Source organism: Polypterus senegalus, chromosome 17, assembly GCF_016835505.1.
Source record: "Polypterus senegalus isolate Bchr_013 chromosome 17, ASM1683550v1, whole genome shotgun sequence".
NCBI classification, from domain to species: Eukaryota; Metazoa; Chordata; class Cladistia; order Polypteriformes; family Polypteridae; genus Polypterus; species Polypterus senegalus.
Window position 1 is genome coordinate 22,434,555 of NC_053170.1, and position 20,206 is coordinate 22,454,760.

Here is a 20,206-nt window from a genome sequence, read left to right on the forward strand (position 1 = left end):
GGTAACCAAACACAGAACATACGGGCAGCCCATAACGAAATGGTGATAACTGAGAATCCCATCCAAATCCAAACATTACACGGAAGGTTCTATTGAGTTTTGGACAATTAGTGAGATGATTAAACCTGCTCAAGCTGTTCTGCTCATTCTTCATTCTGAAAGTATTTATTCTCCTTTAATTGAGTCCCTTTTTTCACAAGATAATTCTTCGCAAGCCCCAGTTAAGTCGACATAATCTGGAAATTGATTTCCAATCAGGAGAAATGATCTCGTGCTGGGATATTGAAAGTTTTGAAGTATTTGCTTTCAGTCTCTTCAAGTTGCATCAATCACTGCAGCTCCTCACACGTCGTTCAATACCTCAAGACATTTTCAGTCAAAAGACAGCATTGATTTGTAGCTTCATAGCATCCTTATAATTCTCTAGATTTATTCTATGGATTTGGTACCTTTTTCCATATACTGTTCCTAAAGTATACAGTATTTTTTGTGGTTATAAGATAAAGAAGACTCCCCATCCTTCTATTAACCAAAGCCGCTTATCCAACACTAGCCATCCCCCACCCTCGGAGTAGTGAAACAGGACAGTGAGGAGGGCCCAGGCCTGCTGTCTACTTCTGATGTCACTCTTCCCCCTCGCCTTGGCCCGCAGCCTCTGTCTCAGATTAGCGCGAATATATTGCTCCTACAAGCGAACTATGATTCTTAGCGCAATGAGAGAAGTCACAAAATCAACTGGAATGTTCAAGCAAATTGTAGACAAAATTAAAAGATCTAAATCCATTAAGTAGTTCTCTCGTTCGCTAACTAAGCAGAGCTAAGGTTACCCCCCGAGGCAGATGCATGAGTAAGGAGGGCCCTGCCAGCAGCAGCCCAATGAATCTCTCTCGGATTCACGATAATAAATCAGTACCGTAAACAAACTTTGATACTTAGCGTGATGAGAAAGTCACAAAATCAACGGAATGTTCAAGCAAATTATAGAAAAAAAAGTTAAGTAGTTATGACGTGAAAAGCGGACAGACATGCAAACGGGTCTAAAAAACTATAAGAAATTTCACACTTGAACTGCGAATTTTTTAAAACTCTGTTTTTAGCGAGCACTTATGGGCCAAGAGTAACCTACGTTCCAAATTTCAAGTCCCAAGTCCTTATGGTTCTGGAGATTTTGTGATGAGTGAGTCAGTGGCATTTGGCTTTTATATATATATATATATATATATATATATATAGATTAAGATCACGACAACATCAGGCAGAAATCAACCCTAGAAAGTTGCAAGGCCTTCACAGGGACACTCACGTTGTCACGTGTGTGCACATAGGGGACAGCTGAAGGGCTCTAGTGACTGTAATTCTACCGCAACTCCAGGGGTTAGCACTGTGTCCCAATGCCTTTATCTCTTCCTCTCTCACTAGAGCGAATGATTGACAGCTAGAACACCTCTGATGTCACTTCTGTCCACCAGTACCCGCCTCTTCCTGTCAGATGGGCCCAGAACCAGAAGCTACACCATCTTGGCACAGTTGTGTTTTGAACTCACGTCTGCAAAGACAACTCATATATTTTTGCTAATTCTTCAAAACCGAATATACTGGGGTCCAGGCTGGTACCCCAACTTTATATTGTTGTTCTCTCTTTCTGTTACAACATATACTGATCCAGTTTGGCTTGTCTGCCTAACCTGCCTGTCTTTGGATGTACGTGAAGATGTCACACACAAACACTGACTAATTATGCAAGATCTGCAAAACACAGCGATTCGGCAGGGATTCAGCCTCTGTTAAACTGTTTTTTTCCTTTTGTGGTTAAGAAAAATGATTCTTTGTCACCCTGCATTGATTGCAGATTAATAAATTTGAGTTTCAGGGTTTCTCATTATATGAATCTCTTCGGCATCATAATACCTGTGGTTGAGTTTTGCCCAATGACATCATAAATAAAACCAGAGGAGGTAATGCAGGAAAGAATTTGGTGCTGGTTGTGGCAGTTAGGAACCCAGGAACAGACGAATTAAAATTATAGATTCACTTGAAACAAACAATGAAACCCAAAACTACCAGGGCAACCTGGTGGATCAGTGCCACCTGTATTTGGTGTTGCGCCATGCAGGATGAAGTTCTTTTGGCTATAATCTGTTGCTGTTGCACTCTGTTATGGAATTTAAAAATCATCTACAAGTGATTTCAAATGAATTCTCATTTCTCCAGACCAGCAAATTCAGTCAAAGAGCTGAATGTTTGATACTAAAAGAAGTCTCCAAGAACTCCAGAACTTCATTATGGGATCTGCAGGTAGCTCTTGAAAAGGCCGGCGTCAAAGTGCATGCATCTATAGCCAGAAAGAGATTGCACAAATTTTAACCTGCATGTGAAGTTTGCCTTGGCTGTCGAAGAAGAACATTTGAGCAAGACTACCGGTTGCCTTTGAACATATAGGCAAAGACCGGGGGCCTCATGTATTACGCTGTGCGTAGAACTCGCACTATAACATGGTGTAAGCACAAAAGCCGAAATGTGCTTATGCGCAGAAAAATCCAGATGCAGGAATCTGTGCGTACTCCAACTTCCACGTTCTTCCGCTACATAAATCCCGATCAGCATGAAAACTAACACTCGTGCACGCGCTTTATGTAACGCCCCAAATCCTCCCAGAATTACGCCTCTTTGAATATGCAAATCAATATAAATCGCCCTTAAGCTCAGCCTTCTGTGAAAAGACAATGGGAAAAGCAGGGAGAAAATATAAGAATTTCAGCGAATACCAAGTGGAGGCAAAGGAAAAACATACTATTTGTTCAAATAAACCGTGGTATAATCAACAAAAGGAAGTTGATCGAGTGACATAGCGTGTTGGAGAAACTTGAAAGCTCACATTCACAAAATCGCACAGTGCCGGAAATAAAAAAGAAGTCACATATCAAAGTCACCGTGAAAAGGCGAGTTGTAAGCCCACTGTCTGAGTGTCATATGAAAGCTTATTAGGGTACAGAGAAGAAAAAGGCACACGGTGGGGAAAAAGCACCAAATGTCAACTTCAATCTCGAAATTTCCACTTTAATCACGTAGTTTATTTTGTCATTAAAGTAGAACATCATAAACTTCATCTTAAAATCGTTTAATTAACCAGTTTCTCAAATCACATCGTAATTAAAGTAGCACGTTAAATGCTTTGTTTTGTATTTGATCTTCTACTCGTATGTGATCTATGTGTGTGAATCACTACTTGCTTCTTAAACCGGCTCTCTTCCTCCAACTGGACACAGAGTCCATTACATTCGTGATATTACAGCTCTCTGAATAACTAAAATACTGAGATGTATACGTGATATAATTTTCATGAATATAGGAGTTAAAGCACGTTATTAAACATGGGATTCATGGCGCAGTGATTGTGTGCGACCTTCGATAAAATAATGTATTGCAGCAGTACTCAGGGGCGGCTCTAGGCTTGTGGTGGCCCTGGGCAGAGGAAGAATCGGTGGCACCTTCGCCTGCCCGTCAGTAAGGTAGCTTTTGCATGGTGGATGGCCACGTCCGTTGCGGACACTGCATAGCCGCCTCGTGCTCATGACACAAGCATTTAACTTTTGCCAAAATTTGCAGCTGCGTTTTTAGCTGTGTTGTTATTTTCTCTTTCTGTTTTATATTCAATATATATTGGTGTAGCCGCCACTGCAGTCCTTGCTTTTCTTTCTCCAAGTAACCGATCACCACACAATCAGCTCTGTAATAGAAGTTAAGCCATCTGTAAGCTTAGAGCGTCGATTCTTCAAAACGTTTAAGGAACATTGAATATCTTTGTAGTACATGTTTAATTATTCTATCCTTCACGGCAGTCCCAGTAAAGAATATAGATTATTTAAATGAAGCTAAAGTTTTATCTGTATAATATTATTAACATATTTTGCTGCATTTCATCTTAAAAATGATATCGTCATCATATGTAAATACACGCTTTATAAAGTGGCTCAGGTTGTGCGATATTATAACTATAGTGCAAGTTTACAGTGAGGGGATTGTACTTATAAGTACAAACAGCTCTACAAGGAGCAATTGATTGAGTGCGTTTAAAGTTCTTGGGATGAAACTGTTTCTGAACTGCGAGGTCTGTACAGGAAAGGCTTTAAAACGTTTTGCCGTGGCTGAGACAGCGTGTCCTTAAAGCTGTATACCGATAATTCTCTTTCCGATCAGCTGCTGCTGTGATTCACACTCAGATACAGTGATATAAATACTCCCAGTTGTGCAGTGAGAGTAATATGGAAAAAGATGATCCGCTGTGGCAACTCCTAACGGGAGGAGCTGAAAGAAGAAGGTGCAGTGAGAGTAACAACACTAAAGCACTTATGGTATATTATTACAAGTTAATTACAATCAGATGCATTACACTAATAAACAATATGCGGTTAGTTTCAGTGTATTTATAAAGCCGCGTCAGGAAAATAAGGTGTAACCACACAGGAACAGTAGCACTGCTTTGATACTGGGTGCCGCCAGTCTGCAAAACCGAGCGGAGAACTTGCATACGACAAGGTATGAGGTACCGTGGAAAAGTGCGTGGATTTACGCCAAGTGTAGGTTTTATACATCGCGATTTGAACGTGGAAAAGTTCTTACGCAACATTTCTGTGCGTACGCACCGTTTATACACTTCTGGAACAGACGGATCAGAGATTGAGTTGATTGGCCACAGTAATAGTAGACATGTTTGGTACAAACCGAAGACTGTATTTCAGGAGAAGAACCTCATACCAACTGTGAATCATGTTGGTGCCACAGTTATGTTTTGGGGTTGATTTGCTGCCTCATGGCTTGGACAACTTGCAGTCATTGAATCAGCTATGAATTCTACATCATGTCATGGTGTGCTTGCAGAGAATGTGAGGTCATCTGTCTGAGTGTTGAAGTTGAACTGGAAATGGGCCTTTCAACATGATAATGATCTGAAGCTTACTAGGAAATCCACCAAAAAGTGGCTCAGAAAACAGTATCTGTAGGAGTTAAGGACTGGCCTAGTCAAAGCCCAGATATGAATTCCTTTGAGATGAAAATCCACCAACATCTTGCTGCTGAAGGAATTTTGCATGAAGGAGTGGTCAAAAATGTCACAGAGTCAAAGTTAGAGACTGGTGGGCATTTATGTAAAATGCCCACAAGATGTCATTTCTGCTAAAGTAGGCGCCAAACCAGCTTCTGAGGCCAAGGGTGGACTTACTTTTTCCCCAGTAGACCTTTCCATCTATTGATATTTTTGAAGCTAGTTTCCTTGTGTTTTTATCTGTAGGCACTGAATTTCTACTGTTTGTATGCTCAGGTATGTTTAAAAAGTCAAGAATTTTCATGGGGTGTACTTACTTTTCCACATGACTGTTTATGCTAGATATTACTTTCCTTTAAAGAGCAATACCATAATAGTGTACACCTCACCATCAGTTTAGTATCAGACCTCTTTAATCCACTTCAGGGCCTCAGAGGCTGAAGCAACAGAAACCAATAGTGTCTTGTTGCAGACCTCCAGAAGCAGACCCCTGAGTGGCTGCTCCTGCCACAGGGCCCTGCGTCTCTCTTTTCTTTTCTTACCATCCCTGTATCTATCACTACTGCTTGAGCCTAATCTCCTCCCCTTACTGGTAAAACATGTTCCAATTGGTCCTTTCGTGATCATAATTCCCACCGCCAACATCATAAGACTTGCCCCTTCCTTGAGATTCAGTCAGACAATCAGACTCCTGCACTCGACAAAAGAAAACAATGGGAACTGACAAACAAGGGAACTAATCGTCTTCATGGCCATTGCTACACGTGTAAATGAGAAGATGTAAAGCCAGTTTTAAAACAAACTGAAAGTGAACCTTTAGTTGAATCAAGCGATATTGATGACAATGTGAGCTGGTCATTTTTATTTTATCAGGACAATAATTTTATACGTTCTAGGTAAAGCGAAGAAGAAAGAGCATGGACAAACATTTGAAAAAGTCATTTTATTTATTAGAGAGAAAGAAACGATATTCACTCACAGGCAGTTATACGTTGCATTGTCACGATGTAAGTCCAAACACGGAATAAAAATTCAATGCGATCTTGAAGAAAAGTTAATTCCAAAAATTTCTTACTAAAATAAAAAAGTGAAAATAATGCACTTGTAACAATTCCCATGAAAATAACAATCTCTTTAAATTGTATATCCGGTTAACCAAACTCGGGGGTGGGCGAGCAAAGCAAGCAGGGGGCTGAGCCCCGTAGTGATTAATAAAGTTTATCTAATCTAATCTAATCTAGTCTAAGAGACATTGGCCTCCTAAATACTGTTCACAAGACGCCAACCGTCAATGTCCGTGTCAGGGGAAATGTGGAAGTCTCTAAGTCTTGCACTATGATAGCCCACAATAACTCAAGGGGTGCATACATACTCATTACTGACGGCTACTTGCACCCTAAATGACGTTTCCTTTCTGAACACCTTTACCCACTGGGCACATTCATCCACTTACTAATATTGAAGTGATGTTCACAGCTGGGCACACAGACCTGCATGCCCATAGGCACTCACATCCGGCTCATTTAGTATCACCAAGTAACCAACAACACATAGGTGGGCAGAAAAAATTAAAAAGACCCCACAAAGTGACTGAGCTGGGGGTTGCATCCAGGTTCCTGTTAGGAAGGAGTACTAACCCCTGCACCACCATGTCACTCTGCAAAGTTTTCTTTGTCTTTAAGATGCACTGAAGTGAGACACTGTAAATTTCATTTATATAGTGCTTTTCAGAGCTACTCAATGCACTTTGCATACACAGTGTGGGAACCACTTCACCCTCCATTAGCACCCAACTAGAAATACAAAAGCAGCCTCTAATGTGCCAGGACACCCACCACAGGTGCTGAAGGGGTGAGAGACAGTTAGCCAATAATGGACAGGGGATGATTACAGTCCCAGAATTGCCACACATTTTGCCACTGTGCCACCCAGTTTGCAAGTGAAACCCCTGACCGCTAGGTGGCGCTGCTGTCCCATACTGTGGTGTGTACCGCAGCCTTGTATGCCGAAGGCTTTTCCTATTTTACTGGTTCTCTCTTATGTCCACACTTGTGTGGCGTGAGCTCTGGCATGTGAACGCCTGATGAGAGGTCGCACATTGAGGTGGCGGGTGAGATTCAGCGGGTCAACTTCTGCTCTGCACTCCAACAGCAAAGCCACCAGGTTAAAGATTTGAAAGCTGCTTGATTGCAAATGCTCTTCTGACCCTTATGCTACTTAGATATTTTCCAGTTTTGCCATCAATTAACTACATCGTGCCGGTTTAGGGCATGGCGTCATAGGCGGGTAATCACCATTCTGAGACAGATTGCTCCCCAAACACTTCCTTTTAAATTATCCACAAGCCTAACTTCTTCTTCCATCCAACCTGCCACATCTAAATGCACTAACTATATATAATGACGTCCGTAAGAAGAATGTCGAAACCTGTTCTGTTAACTCCGTCTTATTAAGTGCTGCTAATATATCAAGTGACTAGTATTAAAATTTTAAACAATTTGCAACAGAGATAAGTGATGCATTGGTTGAAACTGTAGTGGGCGAGTGAGCGTACATGTAAATTGATGGCTCCAGCTTATATAGCGGGCCGCGTGGCACAGTGGTAAAGGCCCGGGACTGTACATCAACAGGACGCCAGTTCCACTTCCGTATCACATGGGCAGTGTGGCAGTGAGGAAGTCACTTAATGGGCCTGTGCACTTAAAGTGTGTCTTATCCTGTTCTTGCAAGTCACCTTAGTTAAAAATATGAGCCCAATATGTAACAGTGACAAGGCAGGGAAGGGGCATAGGGGTCAGGTTTTCACTGACAGTCTGATAACAAATCTCCACGTCTTCCTCTGAAGGACAAAGCACAGGAAAGACTGATGTCATGAAGTAGGCCGGTGACTAATCTGCAATGCAGCGATGAACTCGTCTCCGTCTCTTTGGTATTTTGAAAGATGGGTGCTCAGTGCCCCTCTTTACACTGCCATCCTACTCTGTTATATATTTTAATTAACTGGGACATATTCAAGTACTTCCATCCAGTGAAGTGCTAAAAACCTTCCTACCACTTTTTCTCTCGGTTATGAATCAGCAAACAACAGTTATTTTTTTCTTCTTTCCTTTTTTTCATTGATCTGCCCACAGACTGTGCCAAAAACATCTGCCGCACATCGCCGCCTAGGCTGCTTTTCTTCACTTTGTCTGATTATTTAACATTTCAGAGAAGGAGCCATCGCTGTGCTGAATCCCAAAGTGGCCGAGTGGTTACGGCAGCGGACTGTAAGCCACAAGACTGCTTGTTTGTATCTCGGGGTGTCTGACACTTAGGCAGAGGCCTCCTTAGCATTAGCTTTACCCCTGAAAAGCAAGCAACGTTGAATTTTTTCATTAAGAAAAAATGTTATGTGTAACAGAAATATGTGAAAATACAGAAGGAAATGCACATCTAATGTCCACTTACTGATTTAGTAATCGGGGTTGTGTGACCAACAAACAGCCCAATGTTGCCATTGTGACAGTAGAATGGTGTTTTCTAAGCAGTTTTAATATTTTATCTGTTGCTTGTGCATGAGAGGATAGAATGTTTCTGCCTGATGGTGGTAGGTGAATGTGACCACTCATCATGTAACCACTATGATAAATGTGGCCAGCATGTAAATGTCACTATAGAAAAGTGGGTAAATGTGCCCAGCTGGCAGCATGCTAATGGAAGCCAAAATGCCAAGTAGAGAATGATGAGTACACCACGTATAGTATGTGGTGAATCTCAAAAGGGGCATCTGTCGAGCCATAAAAGTCTGATTGGTGGAGTGCTGGTAGTGAAATGGTGGGCCTACTGACATGTTCTCCCATCTCAGCAGAGGACTTCCATTGGGTTCTTGGTCACCTCTCACACCAAGGTTCTTCTTCCTCAGTTACTCAGTTTGGCTGGGTGGCCAACTCTAGGAAGAGTCCTGGTGGTCCCCAAACTTCTGAGCTCCTGGGACACTCAAAGCTTTAAAAATGATTTCACCGCCCTGGCCCCGATAATACAATCTCCAAAATTTAATTGCGGATGTCCACAAAGAGCTCCTTGGACTTCATTGGCTTGGTTTTTTATTCCTGACATGCAGTGTGAATTGTGGGACCCTCTATACACAGATGTATGCCTTTCTAAATGATGACCTATCAGTTCAGTTTGCCACAGGTGGGCACATCTCAGGGTGAATAAAATCTGGAGGGCCACGGCTAAGGGTCCGAACACTTACAGAAAGGAGGAAGTTCAATTTTTGATTTTTAATACATTTGTAGTCCTTTCTGACAACATGTTCTCACTTTGTCATTACTGGGTTATTGAGTGTAGACTAACAGACAAAAATGGCAAATTTATCCATTAAAAATGAAATTGATGGCATAATAAAATGTGCTGAAAATTAAGGGGTCTCAATGCTTTCTGAATCCACTGTATGTGCCACCGGTGCACTGTAAGGATGGACATGTGGGTAAATGTGGGCAGTAAGAAGTGCTAAGTATGAGTGTGTGGGTGAACGGGTCCATCAAGCAACTGGCTTCCTGCTTAATTAGTTCTGCCTAACGTTTCTTCTTCTTCCTCTTCCTCTTCTTCTTCTTCTTCTTTAGCAGAAGGCTTCAGCAAAGCCAACCTAAAATAGATACATAAGTCTGGCACTGCCGTCCTGGGCACTTTAGCAGATTCTCAACTCCAGGAACAGCCAAGCTCAGCAAGTGCTAAGGTGGGCTTTCAAGCGGCGCCTGAAGGTCAGTAGGCTGGTAGCAGATCCGATTCCATAGTCCGGGAACAACCTAATCCAAATTCATGTGGTGGATCTTAATTATCCAATTAAAAGTAATAATTCTCCCCCTCACTTTAGCAGAAGCTATGTGGCTAATCACGTAATAGATTAATATAGCAGTTGAACAGGTGCTCATTAAAATTAATATAGAAATAAATAAACAGGCTGAACCGCAAAAAAAACTTAATCAGCTGGGGGAGCTTGAGATGCCAACCTGCTTATTTTTATTTTGGCATGCTTTAATGATTTTGTGTTGAAGTGGGTATCTTTTAATAGCGACAAAGAATTCTCGGGGACGCTCGCTGTATTTGTTATTTTTTCCCTGGAGTCTATTTAAAAAAAAAAAAAACAGCTTTTGTAAAAGTCACCAGCACTTTTTGAATTGCTATTGGATACCCTCCTTTTATATTTATCATTGACTTCATATTGGCCTTTCAAATGTGTCTTCTTGAAAGTGAATAAAATATAATGAAGGGGCTTGGTCCACCTCTGTGGTTTGAGCCTTAAACAGAAACAGCTATAAAACATACATGTAGTGCAGACGGCGCTAAGTTTGGGGAGAGAACTTCTTTAAGTAGTTTTGTGGGAGCTGACATCTCAGCAAGTAGATCTCCACTTTCAAAAGGCTTCTCATGTCTCAGCATTCAGAACATGGAATGAGCCGATGTAGGAACTGGTCAGACACGTCCACCTCAGAGATACCTCTGTGACGGCCCATCGAACCAACAAGCTGATTAAAAGGGCAGCCTCAGTCATGGGATACAGCAGAAATGGGTCAAGAAACACTATCTATCTATCTATCTATCTATTGTCACACACCTGCGCTTCGGAGGCAGTCAACAAGCCCAGAGGTGAGCAATTTATTATCGGATGGGGGTTGTATTGTGGTACTGATGCCTCTCTCTCTGACCTTGTAGAAGTAAAGAAGACAAATAATTCAAAGCTACCTGCAATAATCTATATTCCTGAAAATGGCACCTCAACCACTTCCTCATTCAAGACATCACTTCCGGCTCCCGAGAATGACATCACTTCTAGTTTCCCAATGATGACACCACTTCCGGCTCCTGATAATGACGCCACTTTCAGTCCTGCAACGATGACATCACTTCTGGCTCCCATTGATGACATCACTTCCCATATGACGTCACTTCCTGTTTAATCATGTTAATACATTTTCTTGTATGAAAGCCACCATTACGAATACCATGTTGTCAAATGTTTGATTTTCTCTGCATTTTTGACCAACTTTTGCTACAAAGCAATATACGGGTCAATTACCCAACTCTTTATAATTGACTGGTGAACATTATTTCATCACACTATCTATCTATCTATCTATCTATCTATCTATCTATCTATCTATCTATCTATTATATAGTGCCTTTCACATCTATCTATCTATCTGTCATATAGTGCCTTTCACATCTATCTATTATATAGTGCCTTTTCTATCTATCTATCTATCTATCTATCCATCTATCTATCTTTTGATTATATACGGTGGTGTGAAAAACTATTTGCCCCCTTCCTGATTTCTTATTCTTTTGCATGTTTGGCACACAAAATGTTTCTGATCATCAAACACATTTAACCATTAGTCAAATATAACACAAGTAAACACAAAATGCAGTTTTTAAATGATGGTTTTATTATTTAGGGAGAAAAAATCCAAACCTACATGGCCCTGTGTGAAAAAGTAATTGCCCCCTTGTTAAAAAATCACCTAACTGTGGTGTATCACACCTGAGTTCAATTTCCGTAGCCACCCCCAGGCCTGATTCCTGCCACACCTGTTTCAATCAAGAAATCACTTAAATAGGAGCTGCCTGACACAGAGAAGTAGACCAAAAGCACCTCAAAAGTTAGACATCATGCCAAGATCCAAAGAAATTCAGGAACAAATGAGAACAGAAGTAATTGAGATCGATCAGTCTGGTAAAGGTTATAAAGCCATTTCTGAAGCTTTGGGACTCCATTGAACCACAGTGAGAGCCATTATCCACAAATGGCAAAAACATGGAACAGTGGTGAACCTTCCCAGGAGTGGCCGGCCAACCAAAATGACCCCAAGAGCGCAGAGACGACTCATCCGAGAGGTCACAAAAGACCCCAGGACAACGTCTAAAGAACTGCAGGCCTCACTTGCCTCAATTAAGGTCAGTGTTCACGACTCCACCATAAGAGAGAGACTGGGCAAAAACGGCCTGCATGGCAGATTTCCAAAACGCAAACCACTGTTAAGCAAAAAGGACATTAGGGCTCGTCTCAATTTCTAAGAAACATCTCAATGATTGCCAAGACTTTTGGGAAAATACCTTGTGGACTGATGAGACAAAAGTTGAACTTTTTGGAAGGCAAATGTCCCGTTACATCTGGCGTAAAAGGAACACAGCATTTCAGAAAAAGAACATCATACCAACAGTAAAATATGGTGGTGGTAGTGTGATGGTCTGGGGTTGTTTTGCTGCTTCAGGACCTGGAAGGCTTGCTGTGATAGATGGAACCATGAATTCTACTGTCTACCAAAAAATCCTGAAGGAGAATGTCTGGCCATCTGTTCGTCAACTCAAGCTGAAGCGATCTTGGGTGCTGCAACAGGACAATGACCCAAAACACACCAGCAAATCCACCTCTGAATGGCTGAAGAAAAACAAAATGAAGACTTTGGAGTGGCCTAGTCAAAGTCCTGACCTGAATCCAATTGAGATGCTATGGCATGACCTTAAAAAGGCGGTTCATGCTAGAAAACCCTCAAATAAAGCTGAATTACAACAATTCTGCAAAGATGAGTGGGCCAAAATTCCTCCAGAGCGCTGTAAAAGACTCATTGCAAGTTATCAAACGCTTGATTGCAGTTATTGCTGCTAAGGGTGGCCCAACCAGTTATTAGGTTCAGGGGCAATTACTTTTTCACACAGGGCCATGTTGTTTTGGATTTTTTTTCTCCCTAAATAATAAAAACCATCATTTAAAAACTGCATTTTGTGTTTACTTGTGTTATATTTGACTAATGGTTAAATGTGTTTGATGATCAGAAACATTTTGTGAGACAAACATGCAAAAGTATAAGAAATCAGGAAGGGGGCAAATAGTTTTTCACACCACTGTAGTGTCTTATCTATCTATCTATTATATAGTGCCTTTCATATTCATCCATCAATCTATCTGTCGATTATATAGTGCCTTTTCTATCTATCTATCTATCTATCTATCTATCTATCTATCTATCTATCTATCTATCTATCTATCTATCTATCTATCTATCTATCTATTATATAGTGCCTTTCATATCTATCTATCTATCTATCTATCTATCTATCTATCTATCTATCTATCTATCTATCTATCTATCTATCTATCTATCTATCTATCATGTAGTGCCCCTTTGGCCTTTGATGCAATCCTCAGGGGCTGAACCAAATAAGTTAGTCAGAAAGATCAGGACTTTATTGATGTTAATCTTATATTCCCAAAAAAATAAAAATCCAAGGTTGAGCCGAGCGCAAGATGGGGATCAAAAACCAAGAAATGAGAGCACAAAGTCAGATACGGGGAGATCAAAAATAAGTCCATTACTAGGAGAAAAGCACAGAATTTTGGGACGGTAAAATGCAATACTACAACATCATTTTGGACAACCTTTACACCCATCATCAACTAAGACATCATCAGCGCCGAATCTCCTACGGAATACTGGGATTGTTCCCGTCAATAAGGGAGATGCAAACAACACAAAATAACGGCACCTCTAGGGATCCAGAATGGTGTTGTGATAAACAAAAATAAATAATCAATCAAGTGTTAAATTAGAAAACAGAATCCTTTCTCTATAAAATGCCCAAAGTACAAATCGTGGCTTGGGATGCTACAAAGCCTGAAAAAATTAACAAATGTAAGCAATGTAACAGACTCAAGTTATTGATTTAAGGCAAACACACTGTGTTTCTGACTGTGATTTTATTTTATCTTTTCATTCTGATGAAAGAGAATCAATTTACGGATTCTGACTATCTCACGCTTATCTCTTATGATTCATCTTCTGACCCATTAACTGCCCTGGTGGCCTGCTGCTTTCCATCTCTTGGAAGTACAAAATCAAATTTGTTTTTTCCCAGACTCAAAAAGCAGGCTTTGGCCTACACAGATGATAAAGGGAGGGAAAGGCCCAATGAATCCTCAGAATCTCAAACACCATCAAAAGGACTGTAGGGGAGATGTTAAAACCCCTGGACCACAAAAGCAAAACCATTTCTATTTCTAAGTCCACTTAATCCCGAGCAGGGCTGCCAGGGGGTGAGGCCTACCCCAACAAGCTTAGGGTGTAAGGCAGGAACAGGACGCCAGTCCACCACAGGGTTACACACACAAGCTCACCGCTCACCCTCCCGCTAGGGCTTAGTTAGCATTGCCAATCCACCTAACCTGCGTGACTCTGGACTGTGGGAGGAAATCCACACAAACACGAGGAGAACATACAAACTCCATGAAGGGAAGATCTGGGACACAAATTCTGGTCACCTTATTACCATTCTGTATTGCCTATTTTGGGTCCTCAAATGCCACCATTTTTAGGTCTGCTTCCCAACTTGGTCTGAAAAGTCATGGCCCACGATAAAAGAATGGCTTTAAGATCATTTCCTTGTCTGAACTGTGGATACCAATAGCCTTTAAGAAGAAAGACATCACTACCTTGTTACCTCTCGTCTCACGTGTTAGTTTCGTCTTGGACCCATTTTGGGCTTTCAACTTTGACTCCTGTTTTGGGCTTTGGTTTCATTTTGTTATCAACCTTTGATTTTGTTGTTTTTGTTTTTTTTTAACAGGCATTTTTTAGCTAGGCTGTAAAGCTTATCTGTCACTGTGGTGACAGAACACGATGCAGCAGCACTACCACTGTGCCAACTGTCACACACATGAGATTGGGAGGCAGCTAGAGGGCCTAAATAATAGTAGTTCCACACCAGACCAGGGGGTGGCGATCTGCACTAACTTTCTTTCTCCGTCCTCTGCAGACTATCCCCAGGAAATCCCACTAGGTGCCAACGCTATAGATGACGTCACTTCCGGTTCCTGTCCGGATGACGTATTTTCCTGTCATGGCCTTTAAAGCCGCCATCTTGTCAAACCAAAGTCAGTTCTGTTTTGGATTTCAATCTGAACACAACTCATCAAAATGCAACCTTTTGCAGCCAGGGTACAATATATGGGCGTCTGCCCCAAACTTTTTTTGTTGTACCCATGTCTTTCTTATCACACATCGTACTGCCCCAAAACAAAACCTCTATTAATATTTTAGATTTATTTATAAAAAGCAAAATATGCAATAGCTAACAAAATGGTCAATCAAAAAGGGTAATGTCCTTTCTGACTTCTTCTTCTTTTTCTATTTCCACTAATTCTTTAAAAAGCATCTTGGCTTTCCAAAAGTTATAATTATATGTTGGCAGTGCCAGTCAAAGCCCATTTGGTGCCTTGGGTGGGAGGAGTAGAAGGAGATGATGCCTCTTGGTGTCTGGAGCATGCAGTCTCTTCAGCAACCTATATGGTGCCCACTGTGATGGCACATAGACAGTATTATCAGACTTCTGTGACTTCCCCTCTCTTTCATAAACATTGTCCCTTGGGTGATGGTGCATAGACAGTATTACCAGGCTTAGAAGACTTCTGCTTTGGTATCCAGAGTGTGTGATCCTTCAGTCACCTAAATGGTGCCCACTGTGTACATATGACAGAATTTTCAGTGTGCGCACCCCTTTGCTTTCATAAACGGCGTCCCTCAGGTGATTGTGGACAGACAGTGTTATCAGACTTCGAGGACTTCCCCCTTGGTATCCAGAGTGTATGCCCCTCCAGCAACCTAAATGGTGCCCACTGTGTACATACCATGGAATTTTCAGTGTGTGCACCCCTTTGCTTTCATAAACAGTGTCCCACGGGTAATGGCGGGCATACAGTGTTATCAGACTTTGAGGACTTCCCCCTTGGTATGCAGAGTGTGTGATCTTTCAGCAACCTAAATGGTGCCCACTGTGTACATTTGACAGATTTCACAGTGCGTGCGCCCCTTTGCTTTCATAAACAGCTCCTCGCGGGTAATGGCGGACATACAGAATTGTCGGACTTCCACAACTTCCCCCTTTGTGTCCTGAGTGTTCGCCCCATCAGTCAGATAAACTGTGCCCCTCTGTGTACAAGTCCTTTAACTTTCCTATTTTTGTTTAGCTCGGACACCCCTTGCCACCCCTGACAAAATGCCTTCCTGAGCAGCTGCCCATGCCGCCCATACCTAAATCTGCCAGTACCTGTTGTCTCTAAACAGCTCCATGTCTCGCTGTAATTCCTGCCCAAAGTCCACTTCCTCAGGCCCCTGTAACGGACATAGCCAGCTCGGCCAACATTTGCCTGAATTACTTTAACCCATACTGCTCTTTTCACATGACGTTTACCTGCATTTGTTTACTTTTGCCTTGTAGCATTTTTACAGTTTTCTTTGCTCATAAAAGGGGCTTTGATTTGAATTTAATTCAATGCATCCTCGGTTGCATTTTTGCAGCCTTCCATAAGCACCTAATTTAAATTGATCTTTTTGTTAAAGTGCATGTCAAATATTTCGTTCACGGCTGAGAATTCAAAGACTTATTCCGTTTTGAACGCTTTGTCATTTGCAATGCTGAGCAGATAATCAGCCCCTTCGAAACGGCACTGTGGTGAATATTGCTGGAGATCTGTAATACAGACGCAGACGGCAGAATAAATAAGTAAACAAATGACAACAGCCTGGGAGATAATTCTCTTCATTTTAATATACAGAACCTCATTAATAACAGCAAACGAGCCCGTTATTTAATAAATACCATCAATCAAGTTGAAGCCCGCCTAGGTATCTGCGTTTGTTATAATTCTACTGTGAATGTGGTGACAAAGACGAGGCTACAGGCAGGTAATAAGAATAGCACGTTTTATTTATAGAGTGCCTTTCTTTTGCTCAAACTATATGACATTTTTCGATTCTCGGCATATTTACTCACAAAAGTATTCAACTCCTTATACTTTTTCACAATTGATGGTGTTAGAGTTCGGAACTCATCAACACCAATTACACCACAATGTCAAAGTGAAAAACAATCCAGACAATATTCTAATTAAACATAAAGAAACAAAAAATAATTGATGGCATAGATATTCATCACCACCCCCAAATTAATACCTGGTAGACCACCTCTGAGTGAGTGTTCATCAGCATTCTGTAACTTGACACAGGAGCTCCTGCCATTATTCTTGCTCAGTCTCCATCAAGATGGAAGAGATCATTTGTAAACAGCATCATCATTCATCATTAGTGGATTCTGTGGGTTTGCCCAGGTTAACCAGGTGCCCACTTCCTGCCGCCCTGAGTATCCTTTCATATCATTTTGATAGCCACGTCTTCTTCGGCTTCTTCCTCTCCACCTCCATCTTGGTGCTCCTGCTCATCAAATCCTCCCCTTTCCTTTCTGTCCACATGCCCAGGTCATTTCAGCTCAACACCTCCTCACTGCCTTTCCTTTAACTCGGCACTCGTCTTTCTCTCACTCCACGAATCTGCAACCATCTGATCTTTCTTATCTCTATTCTTTCCAGCTTTGCTTTCACATTTCTCCTTCTCCGGCCGTGCCTCATACCCATATACCAATATGAGTATTCCTCACTCAGCTTTCATAAACTTTTCCCTTTGTCACAAAAACGACCAAGAGACATCGCAAAGGTTTGGGGCAGCCACCCGTATAATATACCTTGGTTGCTGTTTTATCTTGGTAGAGTAATATATATTGCTCTACTGTCCCCTATTGTATTATTAATATGTAGCCTTAGAATGCCTAATCTCATAGACTTACCACTGTATATAACTTATCCCCACCTTCCCTTCTATATCTATAACCTCAGGCAATTAGATGTAGTAAAAAGACAAGCAGGAGTTAAGTTACCCATAAAATAATGTATTACTGATAATATTCATAACAAAATGCAAAGTACATTTGAATATTGGCAACCATACAACCTGATAAAATGGTGATGTGTAATTCAGGTGGCACACAGACTTGCAGTTACTTAAAATGTCTCTAGTTAAGGCATCGTTGGTGCTCAGCTTTCAGCCACATGTCTGTTCAATATGGCTGTTGAGCTGTGCTCTTCAATGTGTTGTCTTCATCATCATATGTGGGTCAGTCAGAGAGAGAGAGAATGTGGTTGAGCAAGTACATTTATAGATGTTCTCTCCAATTCCTAGAACCAATAGGACATCATGGTACTTGAAGGCCTCTGAGACAAGTCAATTCCAAACAGCCATATCTCAGACCAATGGGAGAAATAGTACATTTAACACCTCAACCCCCCAAGACCATATGTTAAGCTAACCTGGCTTTGTGTGGAAGATCAAACTGGTTTAAGACACATCCCCCCAAAGCGTGTCATAAAATTACAAAGAGACAGTCGTAAAAAGGGGGATGGGGGAAGGCAAACATGAATACCTCTCACCACTTGGTTTGCCTAAATTATAAATAAAGACATACAAAACATTTTTCAAGTTATATGCAAAATCTCACATCACAACAGCTGCAAAATAGGTAAATTGTTGAGATATAATCACAGGTTAGAGTCCAGAACAGAACTGATGGTATGGAGGCAAGATGGCAGCTGTAAAGGCCAGTACAGGAAGTGACGTCATCGGGGCCGGAAGTGATGTCATCAATAACCCCCAAACTCGGAAGTGACGTCTTCAGGACTGGAAGTGACATCTTCAATGGCGCCGGTACCAGAAGTGACATCATCAATGGCGCTGGAACCTAGTGGATTTCCCATGGATGATCTGCTGAGGATTGAGAGAGAGAGAGAGTTAGTGCAGCTCACCACCCCCTGGTCTGGTGTGGTACTACTGTTATTCAGGCCCTCTAGCTGCCTCCCAATCGCACGCGTGTGACACCTTTTAATGCCAGAGACTTCATTAGATGTTGGAATGGAGACAGCTCCTGCAGTGTCTTCTTTGAATGTCTCACCCTCACTATCACCTCTATCTGCACCCAACATGTCACTTAAGTAGCAGAAGGTTGCAATTATATCAAATACTAACTGTCCACATGCGTAGTAGTGACAAACTTTGAAAATCAATAAACAAACAGGTATCGCCAGCTAAGAGGAGGCAAGGAACAGCGAGAGGTACACCGACTCAAGCAGAGGCTGGCGCACGAGTGAGGAGGGACCTCCTCGGCACTCCTGAAGTCACTCTTTCCCCCTCTCCTTGGCCCGCAGCCTCTCTCTCAGATTAGTGTGAATAAATCGCTCCTAAAAGCGAACTAGGATACTATGATATGCAATGAGAGAAGTTGCAAAACTAACCGGAATGTTCAAGCAAATTCTAGAAAATAAACCCGATCTAAATGTGTTAAGTAGTCCTCTCGTGAAAGTGAACAGACAGACAGACAGGCACTGGATTTTATATATTGTGGTGAATGGCCGGCCGTTTATCCCGGCCAATACCTCCAAGCCGCCAGGTGGAGCCCTCCTTGCAGTATGGAGGTCCCCAGAAGACCAGCAGGGCATCATGGACATTGTAGTTTTTATACGCAGCCCTGCTGGATGCCATGGGGGCCACTAGGCGATGCTGCAGGGAGGAATAACGGGTATTTTCCCTACGCCCCGGAAGCACACGTGGACAAGGGGAATGACAGGCTTCCGGGATGAAGAAAAGGACTTGTACCTGACCCGGAAGGGATTGAGAGTCACATGGAGTGGGGACTGGAACACTTCCGGGTCAGGATATATAAAAGGACTACGGGAGCTCCCAGACGGTGAACTGAGCTGGGTGGAAGGGTGGCAATGTGTCTGGGAGTGGAGGATCGAAGAGAAGAGAGACCAGAGCTGGGAGAGAAAGCAAAACACAGAGAGAGGAAGGGTTGAGTTGGAGGCGATGCCCGGAGGGATTGCATTGTACTGTTAGGAGTTTGTTAGATCCATGTTTGTTTCTTTTAGAAGTACAGTAAAACCTTGATTATCCGTCAGGGGTCGGCACCAAGGCTGTGTGAGATAAGAGAAAAGATGGATCACAGACCAGCTATTTTAAAAATGATATTCAGTAGATTAGTTTAGTGAATAGTCATATTAATGTATAAAACAAAACTATCCATCCATCCATTATCCAAACCGCTATATCCTAACTACAGTGTCACGGGCGTCTGCTGGAGCCAATCAAAGCCAACACAGGGCTCAAGGCAGGAACAAACCCTGGGCAGGGCACCAGCCCACCACAGGGCACACACACCCACTCACTCACACACCAAGCACACACTAGGGACAATTTAGGATTGCCAATGCACCTGACCTGCATGTCTTTGGACTGTGGGAGGAAACCA